We start from the raw sequence: 11859 nt of genomic DNA on the forward strand, positions 1-11859 counted from the left end.
GGTATAAGTCTGCACCAGTACAAGATTGTAAACATATTTTCTTATTATTAAAAGAAGATGGAGATGACAACAGCAGATGGTTTTTACACACATTGGGTTTCCAACATAAATCTCAGTGTTCTTGTGTGTTGCTTATGTGTGATGCTTTATTATGATTTTACTGCACTGTCTAATAAATCTCTGATATACTGGTTTAAGCTCAACACATGATAAATTGTCTAAATCACAAGTCCCTTGCATATAGGTTGGTTTCTTTAAGTACAGTCACGTGTACACGCTAGTTCACTTCATTGAAGTCGCATATATAAATCTATTTGGGAAATAAAATTATTGATCTGATAATATTGATTCACCCCCCTCTCAATATTATTTCCAACAATTGGTATCAGAGCAGGTCCTTCAAAAGAAGCTTGATCGCTAGAAGGGAGATCCATCAACATGAATAATCAAGAAAGCATGGGATCCATCAGACTGCCAATCTTCGATGGGAGAAACTTTCTCTATTGGAAAATAAGAACCATAACCTATCTAAAATCGCTTGGAATGGATGTCTGGGAAATTATGGAAGGAGGATATACATTTCCAAGAGCAATTCTTATAGATGCGGCTGGTAAAAAGCAATATGAAAATAATGCCTAAGCTATCAATACTTTTTTGGGAAGTTTGTCACAATCAGAGTTTTTCAAAGTCATGCAGCTCAAATTAGCCAAAGAATCATGGGACAAAATCATTTTGAGCTACGAAGGAGACTCTCAGGTAAAACGTGCTAAGCTTCAAACTCTTAGAATTCAGTATGAAACTCTTAGGATGCATAGTGATGAAAGTATAGCTAGTTACTTCTTACGTATAGATGAGGTTGTTAAGAGTATGAAGAATCTGGGTGAAGAAATAAAGGAAGTTACCTTAGTTGAGAAAGTTTTGAGATCCTTGTCTGCTAAATTTGAATCAAAAGTGTCTGCCATAGAAGAAAAATAGGATCTACAGAATATCACTAGGACACAGTTTCACGGAATCTTAACTGCCTTTGAGATGAGAAAAGGAGGACCATCAGATATGAGAGAATCCACATTTAAAGCTTCAGCAAAAGGAAAGGAATAACACAATGAATCAGGACATATTTCAGAAGAAGAAGATGAGGTAAACTTTGTGAAGAAGCTTCAACAGGGTTTCAGAAGGTTTAGAGGTAAGCTACCCTTTAAATGCTTTGCTTGTGACAGAGTCGGTCGTTATGCTGTCAGATGTCCTCATAAAGATAAATATTAAAAACGAAAGGAATATGCAAAAGGGAATAGAAAACAAGTTGTGAATAAAAGGAGTTACTATACTCATGAAGATAGTGATGGTTTATCTAATAGTGATGAAGATGAAACTAGACAATATTACAGACTTCTCATGGCTTATGATAGCAATGATTTTTGGGATAGTTTAGAAGAGGATAGTGATGGTTTATCTAATAGTGATGATTATAGACTTCTCATGGCTTATGATGATGATAATTTTTGGGATGCTTTAGAAGAGGAAGACCTTCATGAAGAAATATCTAAACTCAAAATCTGTTTAGAAGAAAAGAATATGATTATAGATACCTTGACATACCAACTTGCTAAAAAGGAAAAACACAATGAAAAACTAGAATGTGAAATTGTGGGTCTAAGAAAGGATCTTGAGAAAACGAAATATCTCAATCTTAGATTTGCTAAAGGATCAAAAAATTTAAATGAAATTATCAAAGTTGAATGTTCTCCTCTGATAAAGATAGGTCTTTGATATACTGAAGAAACATCTCAATCACAGAAGTTGTTAAGCTTCACCAAAATCTATCTTAATGCAGCAAAGACCAGTGAATAGTATGAAAATCGTCAACAAAGGCATAGAGCTGATCACTAGGTAAATCATACTCATTTTACTCCAAGGATGAATAGAAGCCACAACTAACCTCAGGAAAATCATACTCAATTTGCTCCAAAGATGAATATCAATAGAAACTACAATCGCCAAGTTAATAGCTTCGATAGTCGCAGGAACTTCTTTAATGGGCAATGTTTTTCATGTCATAATTTTTGGCACAAAGCTACTCAGTGCATTGCTTACAAAACCATCATGACTAGAGAAGCACGAAATCAAAGGAATGTAACAGGGATTAAGAAAAGTTCCTATAAGAACTTTTCTCCTCTTGAAAATGTAATAGAATGCTCAATCTGTAACAACTTTGGTCGTGAAGAATCTGAATGTAGGAGAAAATTTCGAAAAACATATCAAAAGGAGAAAACACCATTAAATCCCAAGATATGGAAAAGGAAAGAATCTCAAACAGAAAGATGTGGTATAGCCTTGTATGCAGAAGGACAAGAAAATCAGTGGTACATTGATAGTGGATGCTCCAAACACATGATAGGAAACAAAGAAAAACTTCACTCATATAATGCCTTCGAAAAGGAAAAGAATGTCTCATTTGGAAATGACACTCCTGCTGTCATAAAAGGTAAAGGTTATGTTTTCTTGAAAGAAAAGGTTAAAGCTAGAAATGTTATGTATGTAAATGGTTTAAAGCATAACCTGTTGAGTGTCAGTCAAATGTGTGATCAAGGAAATGAAGTGGTGTTTTGATCAAACGGATGTGTTGATTATGAGCTTGACACAGGAGAGACCGTGATCAAATGTACAAGAACTCCAAACAACTTATACATAATCAAGGGAGGACAACAGTGCTATCTAAGCAAAAATGATGAAACTGGCCTTGGCATAGAAGATTGGGACATCTAAGATTTTCTCAAGTAAGAAAAACATGCAAATTCAAGGTTGTTCATGATCTTCCAGAATTGAGCATCCCTCAAAATACAATATGCAAACCATGTCAAATCGGTAAGCAAACCAGAGTTCACTTCATGGAAAAATAAGTGTTAGCTAGTAAACCTCTTGAACTTGTCCATACTGATTTATGTGGACCATCAAGAAAAAAGTCACCTCGTGGAGAAGAATACTTTATCTTTTTCATTGATGATTTTTCTAGAATGTGTTGGATAGGTCTTATAAAGCATAAAGATGAAGCATTTAAGAAGTTCCAAGCCTTCAAAGCTTTGGTTGAAAATGAATCAGATCGAAAAATCAAATGCCTTAGATCTGATTAAGGAGGGAAGTTTACCTCAGATGAATTCTTTGATTTTTGTGAACAACATGGAATAAAAAGGCAATTCTCCACCGCAAGGACTCCTCAGCAAAATGGTGTGGCCGAAAAAATGAACAGAATTGTTCAACAAATGGCTCAAGCTATGTTAGATGAATTTGGAACTCCTGCAACGTTCTAGGGTGAAGGTGCATTCGATGCCGTAACTATTCTCAACCAAGCAAATGTCCGGATAAATAGCACTCAAACTCCACATGAACTTTGGTACGGCAAGACTCCTACTGTAAAATACTTTAAAGATTTTGGAAGAAAATGTTTTATCAAAAGTACTAATGAAAAACTTGGTAAGTTTGAACCCAGAGCAAATGAAGGTATTCTTCTTGGTTGTTCCTCCAAAAGTAAACGATATAAATGTTATAATAAAAGACTTGGGAAAATTGTTGAAAGCATTGATGTTGTAGTTGATGAAGCATGCAAAAATCCAAAACAAATAAAATCAACAGAAGATTATGACAATAAAGAAGATGGGGATTATTTTCCCACATCAAATTAAAATGATATTGAAGAAGAAACCAATGAAGCACTAGAAGAATAGATAATGGTAGAAGAAAATACTCCGTCTAGGTATGTTCAGAAAAATCATCCAGAAACTCAAATTTTAGGGGAAAAAGAGGCAGGTGTACAGACAAGAAGAACTATTACAGGGACCTCAAGCTATCTACATTACTATCTTCTACCGAACCTCAAAATGTCAATGAATCATGAAAAGATGAATGTTGGGTAAATACCATGGATGAAGAACTTGAGCAAATTGAAAAGAATGATAGTTGGGAATTAGTTCCTAGACTTCATGATAAAAATATTATAGGAACTAAATGGATATTCAAAAACAGGCTGAATGAAAATGGAGAAGTCATTAGAAACAAGGCCAGACTTGTTTGTAAAGGATATGCTCAACACGAAGGTATAGATTTTGAAGAAACATTTGCACCTGTTGACAGACTTGAAGCCATAAGAATGTTTCTTGCTCTTTTTAGCTTTCAGAAATTCAAAGTATACCAAATGGATGTAAAATCAGCCTTCCTTAATGGAGATTTAGAGGAAGAAGTTTATGTTGAACAACCAGAAGGATTCATTCTTGGATATGATTCAAAACTTGTATGAAGACTCAAAAAGGCTCTCTATGGTTTGAAATAGGCTCCAAGGGCCTGGTATTACCGCCTTGAAAAATATCTACATCAACAAGGTTTTACAAAAGGTTCAGTAGATAGAAATCTATATACAAAGATTGAAACTGGTAAATTTCTAATTATTATTGTTTATGTTGATGATATCATTTTTTGTAGCAATGAAGAATCCATGAGTCAGAATTTTGCTTTAGTAATGCAACAAGAATTTGAAATGTCCTTGCTTGGTGAACTTACCTATTTTCTTGGTCTTCAAGTTCAACAAAATAAAGATGGTATTTTTCTATCACAAACCAAATATCTCAAACAGATCTTGAAGAGGTATGGAAAGAAAGATTCTAAACCTATATGTACCCCAATGGTAATAATATGTAGTCTTAGCTCAAATGATGAATCAGTAGCAGTACATCAACCAACTTACAAATCCATGATTGGTAGTCTGCTTTATCTAACAGGTACCCGACTTGACATCATGCATGTAGTAGGAATAGTTGGAAGATTCCAATCAAATCCAAAGGAATCACATCTTCAGGCAGTCAAAAGAATTTTCAAATATGTTCAAGGAACTCAGGACTTTGGTTTATGGTATCCTATAGATGCAAATCTTACTCTTCATGCATATACAGATGCATAGTGGGTAGGAATTGTTGATTATAGAAAAAGCACTAGTGGTGGTGCATTCTACATGGGTTCCAAGTTAGTGTCTTGGTTCAACAAGAAACAAAGTTCAATTGCTTTATCTACAGCTGAAGCAGAATATGTGGTTGCTGCATCTTACTACACACAACTACTATGGATGATGAAAACTTTGCAAGAAATTCAGATCACTTGTACTTCACCCGTATCCATTCTATGTGATAATACATGTCCCATCAATATTTCAAAGAATCCAGTCATGCAATCCGAGACCAAGCACATACCCATCAAGTACCATTTTCTATGTGAACAAGTGCTTGAAGAAAAGGTCAAATTGGAGTACGTTCCCTCCAAAGAACAGGTTGCTGATATATTCACTAAACCTCTGCCCAGAGAAACTTTTGAATATCTCATACAAAAGCTAGGAGTAGTTGTTGCATCATCCTACTGTTAAACCCAAATTTTTTAGACAAAGGTTATTATATGTGTGTTTCATGAAGTATAGTCGCTTACACACGTGGGTTTCTATGGGTCAAGGAGCATATATGTTTGTCAGATAAGAAAAACAGTGGTGTAGGCTCTGATATGGGTGCTCTGTCCAATATTGATGATTACTGTCTATCGATATGCTTTTTTCATTAATTTTTATCTGACTGACAAAGATGCCTTGATCATTGACTTGTTAACAATGCACAGGTAGCACAGGTGTAGGGGAAGAATTAGCCTTCACGAACATTCAACATTGTTGGCATTATGGTTGCTGAGTTCATCTACGGCTTCAAATATTTATACCTTTTGTTGCTTAAGTCATGTAAAACTCTAGGGTGTGATATGTCTTCTCATACATCTGAATGAGTCCTCTTGGAAAAATGATGTAATTTGTATCCACACTATGCATTGGATGGATGATGTAATATTTATTATTTCTGTCATGTATAAATAATTGGTATATCCCCACTTGGTTGGGAGATGGATGTATGTATAAGTCATTGGTGATAGGAAGGTCATACTTACATAGTCGAGTTATAGAGTCATGTTATTCTTTTGGAGAATATTTTTGCAGACCCTCCATGTGCTCAAGGGGAGCATGGAAAATTTCAGTGCATCTCAGCATGAACAAATGGGAGCTCAATCAACGAGTTCAGCATGTACTTAGGGAGAGCATGGACAATATAATGTATGTCAAAGGGAGAGAATATCTTGGTCTACCCTTTGCCCTTGATTTCAAAGGGAGAGAGTGTCCTAGTGTTGTTGTTGCCATTAAGTCCAAAGGGGGAGATTGTTTACATTATGATACAGGTGTTGTCCTTAATGGCAACTCACTCAAATGACAGTTCACAGTGTAGCAGGTCAACAACAAAGGATTACATATTAGACTCCAAAGAATGAATAAAGAGAGGTATACGCTATTTCACTTTGTCTAAAATGTGTATACACACGAGTTAACATAAAAAAAGAAGCGTATAACATATACATGCACTTTCACAAGAGGAAAAGTGCATACATATTGGAAAACCAAGTTTTTTGGTCCAAGGTATTGACCCTAGGTATTTGGTCCAAGGTATTGGTCCTAAGTGGTTTTGGTCCAAGGTATTGAGAAAGGCCTAAGATTATATAAGGAGGAGAAGATCATTAGGCCAATGGTGTAAGCAATAATATTCTAAGGAATACTTCTATCTGAAGTATATTTTATGTTGCAGGATTGTGTTTGGGACTAGATCTGAAATATTTATGTGCACCTTGAGTTCAATCGTGGATCAGGATCATGAGACATGAAATAACTTATTGTTGAATGATCTGATATTGGTTGAAACTAGATCTGATGTTTTGCACCCGGTTTACTCGTTATCCATCAAGATTTGGGTTTGTCTGAAATCTGAAATTGCAGCAAAGTTCTAAGTCAATATTTGCAAATCTGTACATAGGTTCTTCTCGGTCAAAGAGTGTATACATGCAGGTTCAGTTCTTTCAAGTAGCGTATACAAAAGCGAAGCTGCTTTTTCAGATCTGACTGAACTATTTGATCAAATTCTGTTATTTTACTACTGTCTGTCAATGAAGTCTTCTTAGATATGGATGTAAAAATTGAATACATAAGGAGGATGACATTTGATTGATTGATTGTATAAGTGAGAAGAAGTGATCTTTGTCCCTGCCTGTGTAAATCTCTAAAAGTTGACAGTAGATATTCAGTATATTGATAGTTGGTACAGACTTGATTCAAAAGTTTATGTTTACAGTAATTTTGAAGGTATACATAGGTTCAATTAAGGGAAGTAGCGTATGCACATAGTTTGGGTGCAGCCAAGTAGAGTATACATTCTAATACATGATTTTTGAGGTTACAGCTGGTTCTGAATGATGATGCAGGCTTCTGGGTTCAATATAGTGTTCTGGTGTCAATGATCTGATTGTTCAGAGTAACTGAATATTGGCTAATCCAGTTCAAGTTGAAAAGCTTTGATGGGTTCAGTGTGAAAATTTGATGAAATGTGGCCTTTAGATTGTGGTGTTATGATCCAGGAATATCCAGTCCGAAAATTCATGAAACATGGTCCCTGGTGGAAGAGTGGAGTTTTCTGTAGGCTGGCACCTACATACTAGTAAACATATTGTCTAGTACAAGAGCTAGGGGGTTGTAGCTCCCTTCCAGTAGAAGCTAGAGAAAAAGAGAAGGTTGTAACCTTCTGTAGGTAGAAGCCTGCATACTGGTATGAGTTTGCTCTAGTACAAGATTGTAGACATATTTTCTTATTATTAAAAGAAGATAGAGACAACAACAGCAAGTGGTTTTCACCCACATTGGGTTTCCACCTTAAATCTTGGTGTTCTTGTCTGTTTCTTATGTGTGATGCTTTATTCTGCTTTTACTGCATTGTCTAATAAATCTCTGATATACTAGTTTAAGCTCAACACATGATAAATTGTCTAAATCACAAGTTCCCTGTATATATGTTGGTTTCTTTAAGTACAGTCACATGTACATGCTATTTCACTTCACTAAAGTAGCGTATATAAATTTGTTTGGGAAATAAAATTATTGATCTGATAATACTGATCCACCCACCTCTCAGTATTATTTCCAACAGTAAATTTCCTTGCCTCGTATAGGTGGAAGCTAGGAGGGTAAAAAATCCCGCCCAAACATAGGTGTATCACTATTCATGCACCGCACAAGTAGAGACTTCAAATATCCAAAGGAAATTAGTTGTGTTATTCCCCAGCAACAATAAAAGCCAACAAAAGGAGTAAACATTTCAATTTCTCTCAATTTCTCGCCCATCTTCACTACTAGCCTCTGCGAATATCCCATAGTAAAATCCAGCAACAGTAAAAGCCAGGTAGCCAACAAAAGAAGTATAAAAGATAGAAAAACAGGTAAACCTTTCAATTTCTCTCAATTTCTTGCCCATCTTCCGTTGCGGGTCTCCGCAAATATCCCACGTCATAGCCAGTCTCTAGGAATATCGCACAGCAAAAGTCAGTCTCTACGAATATCCCACAACAAAAGCTAGCAACATCAAAAGCCAGCCAACCAACAAAATAAGTAGGAGGTGCCAATGAAGGACAAGGACTAGACACGAGGGCAATACATGCAGTAGCCATGTGGTATCTGGTCTGGTGTCATGCAGTGTGTTTTTCCCTAACATATATATCACTAACATATCTAAATAACCAAAACACTTAATTGAAATGAGTTATGCCAACATTATTTTCACAATTGAAAATTCCAAGGAAACATATCAAAGAAACATGAAAATAACATATGGTTCTAGCCTCCTTGCCTCGAGAAGAGGCCAAATAAGATGTAGAAAAAAATTTCACTATGAAAAATATGTCGGGAGTCTTAAAACTTTGGTTATTGAAAATCTTAAACAGGTCAATTAATGTTAGTGAGCATCAAATCGATTACTATAGTCCCTTCTTGGCCTATGGCAGGGACAAAAAAAATATTATCTTCTTATATCTTTTTTGAAATTATATTTTCTCCAATTTTCATGAAATCATTGGAATACTAAAAAGTTTTTTACACATCAATGAACTATGTTCAAATAATTTTCAATTTGAGCATCCTACTCTAACTATATGACGATATCAAAGCACAAAAAAATATCAATTTTATTTATGACGATTTTCAATAACCATTGATGACCAAAATCAAATATATAGGAATTTGAATTCACATAAGTCAATGTGTACTTTTCTAGATTTTTTTGATAGCTTCGAATATTTTTCATCAATGTGGATTTATCATTTATATGCATGGTTGCATGGATCACTTGAGTTCGAAGCCTTCCCAGCCACATGGTGGTAGAGAAGGAAAATTCCAAGGGCTGGTAAATCAAAATGCCTATTTCCTGTAGATCCAACATGAGTTGCTTACTATTTAATCAAAGAAACCTTAGGCCTAGGAATATTATGTGAATAGTTAAATGCTTAACCATATTTTAAGTGCCCTAAAATCCCTAGATACTATGTTAACTCTAACTTATCTCCCTTACGTGAATTATTTCTCTATCCATCAATTAAAAATTGATATCGTCTTTCTGATAGAAATAGAATAGGCCAAATTCATAATTAGGACAAATTTTGATATTAATAGGTAGTTTACTTGGAAAATTCAATGGTCTACATTTATCTAGATCTTGTAAGATAATATCTAGAAAGCTTCAACGTAAAGAAAATACTGAAAGCACATAAATATTGCATGGAACTAATTATAAGAATAATTATTAAAATGAATCAACTAAATGCACCATAAAAACATAAAAAATGGAGAGATTTGGAGGACAAGGATTTCATTAAGAACAAATGTTATATGTAATGAAGCCAATTTTGAGACCTGCCATTCCTCACATTCATTCTTTTTCTATTTCTTTCTTATAGGGTGTATTTTGTTGATGAAGTCAATTTTGATTACATTTGAATATGATTATAATGTACCAAGTACTAATGAAGTGAAGGGTTTTGAGCGATTAATCCATAACCATGGGTTTGTGGGTGACTAATAACCATCATATTACATTTTTTTTTAATTCCAAAAAAGAGAAGGGTTCTATGTGGCTAATCCTTAAACAATGAGTTTTGTATGAACCATGATTGACTGGAAATGACAAATTTGGATGATGGTTTTATATGGTTTATCCATGATCATGGTAACCATGGTTTTATAGATGACCCATAATTGAGTTCACGATGGAAATACTGGAGAAGGGTTTTGAGTGGTTAACCAATAATCATGGGTTTTTGGGTGACCCATCACCCCAGTTCCTATTTTTCTAATAGTGAATATGTGATACCCCTATTCTTTTCTTTTAAAGACTATTGTGATTATTGTTTGAACTTAATGGATGAGAAGGCTAGTATCTAAATCGACTAATTATGCAATTAAATTTTATAGTATGAATAAATTATTCAGTTTTGGGAATCATTTCGGAAATACCAGAAGAGAACATAGAGACTTCTTTCTATTCTAAAAATTTGTTAAGTGGTCAAGTCCACATGGTGGACCTTCCCAACTATTTCTCCTCAAAACACCAGGAGAAAATTTCCAAATGAAAATAACATAGTTGTGGAGAAATATTATGCTAAAAACATACATGGAGAGAAATGCTAAGTTGTGTAAAAATTGAGAAAAACATAGAAGGAGAAAAACACATGCTTTAAAGGAAAGAGGACATATGTTTTTCCTAATTACAAAAAATACCCTAGGTAAACCAAAAGGGTGGAGAACCTAAAAGGTGAATGTTGCTAGGAAAAATTTGTTGGGAAGAATTATAAAATACCACTAAGGAATACATAAGGTTGTTATTCCTAGAAGCAAGAATTATGAGCTCGGGGGAAGCTGTTGGTGGTAGCTCATTGATTAGGAGGAACATACTCTCTCCCATAGTTTTCTTAGCAAGCTATTCTAGTCAAATAATTTTGTTGTGGTATTTAATACATGTGAAGTTTATGTGAGATATCTTATTATTGTGTTATTGTGTTTTATATATCCTTTCAACTAAAACAAGAAGTAATCTTTCTCATATGGAGCAAGATACTACTTGTGTGTGTGTGTGTGTGTGAGTTGTTAAACGAAGGAATTATGTTATAAAAAAATTGAAAAACTCCATATATTATATTTATGCATGTGGAATAATGTGGTAATCAGTAGATTCAGGGTTGGCGTAGGATTAATATAGGGGGTTGTGTTATTAGATAACATGGGGATGTGAAAGAAATATATCCTTATATTTGATTGATTGATTGATAATAAAACTGGAATGCACTTCTATTTAGATGGACCATATATCAATGATGAACTAATGGGAACAATTAAATTATGGAATAAAACAGGGTCGGAGAAACATGCAAACACATGAATAATAGTTAAATGCAATATTAGAGATAATTATAGCCAAAGCCAAACAACTATTCAATAATGGAGTAAGGAAACATGAAATAAAAATAAAAAATAAATCTGTTAAAATTATTAATATTTGCATGCAAACTATAATGAGGGATAGTTTACTATACTTTAATGTCACTACCTATATTAGGTAAAATAGGAATTTGTGGATTTGGAATTTATCATATGTTTTTGTAATCCCCATTTGTAAATAGAGTGTCATGATGGGTATTTTTATGCAAGGAAATAAAACTACTAGACTATGCAAAAGGTAGTGACAAATCGTCTAAGGGATATTCATAGTTACTTTGAATATGAATAAGTAGATATAATTTTGTATGGTAATTCCACATAGGATACTTAAATAATTCAATTATCAAGTATCCATGTATTAGAAGGAAGATTAACTCTTCCGAAGGTGGCCTAGCCATGACCTTTATAGTCAATGTAATTTATAGTAAAAGTTAATGAGATTCCCCCACCATGTGCTTAAGGATAGTGAATATAAAATTAATAGAAAA

This window comes from Pinus tabuliformis, chromosome X (assembly GCF_031772625.1).
Source record: "Pinus tabuliformis cultivar Carrire ecotype Pingquan chromosome X, CPIR1, whole genome shotgun sequence".
Taxonomy (NCBI): Eukaryota; Viridiplantae; Streptophyta; class Pinopsida; order Pinales; family Pinaceae; genus Pinus; species Pinus tabuliformis.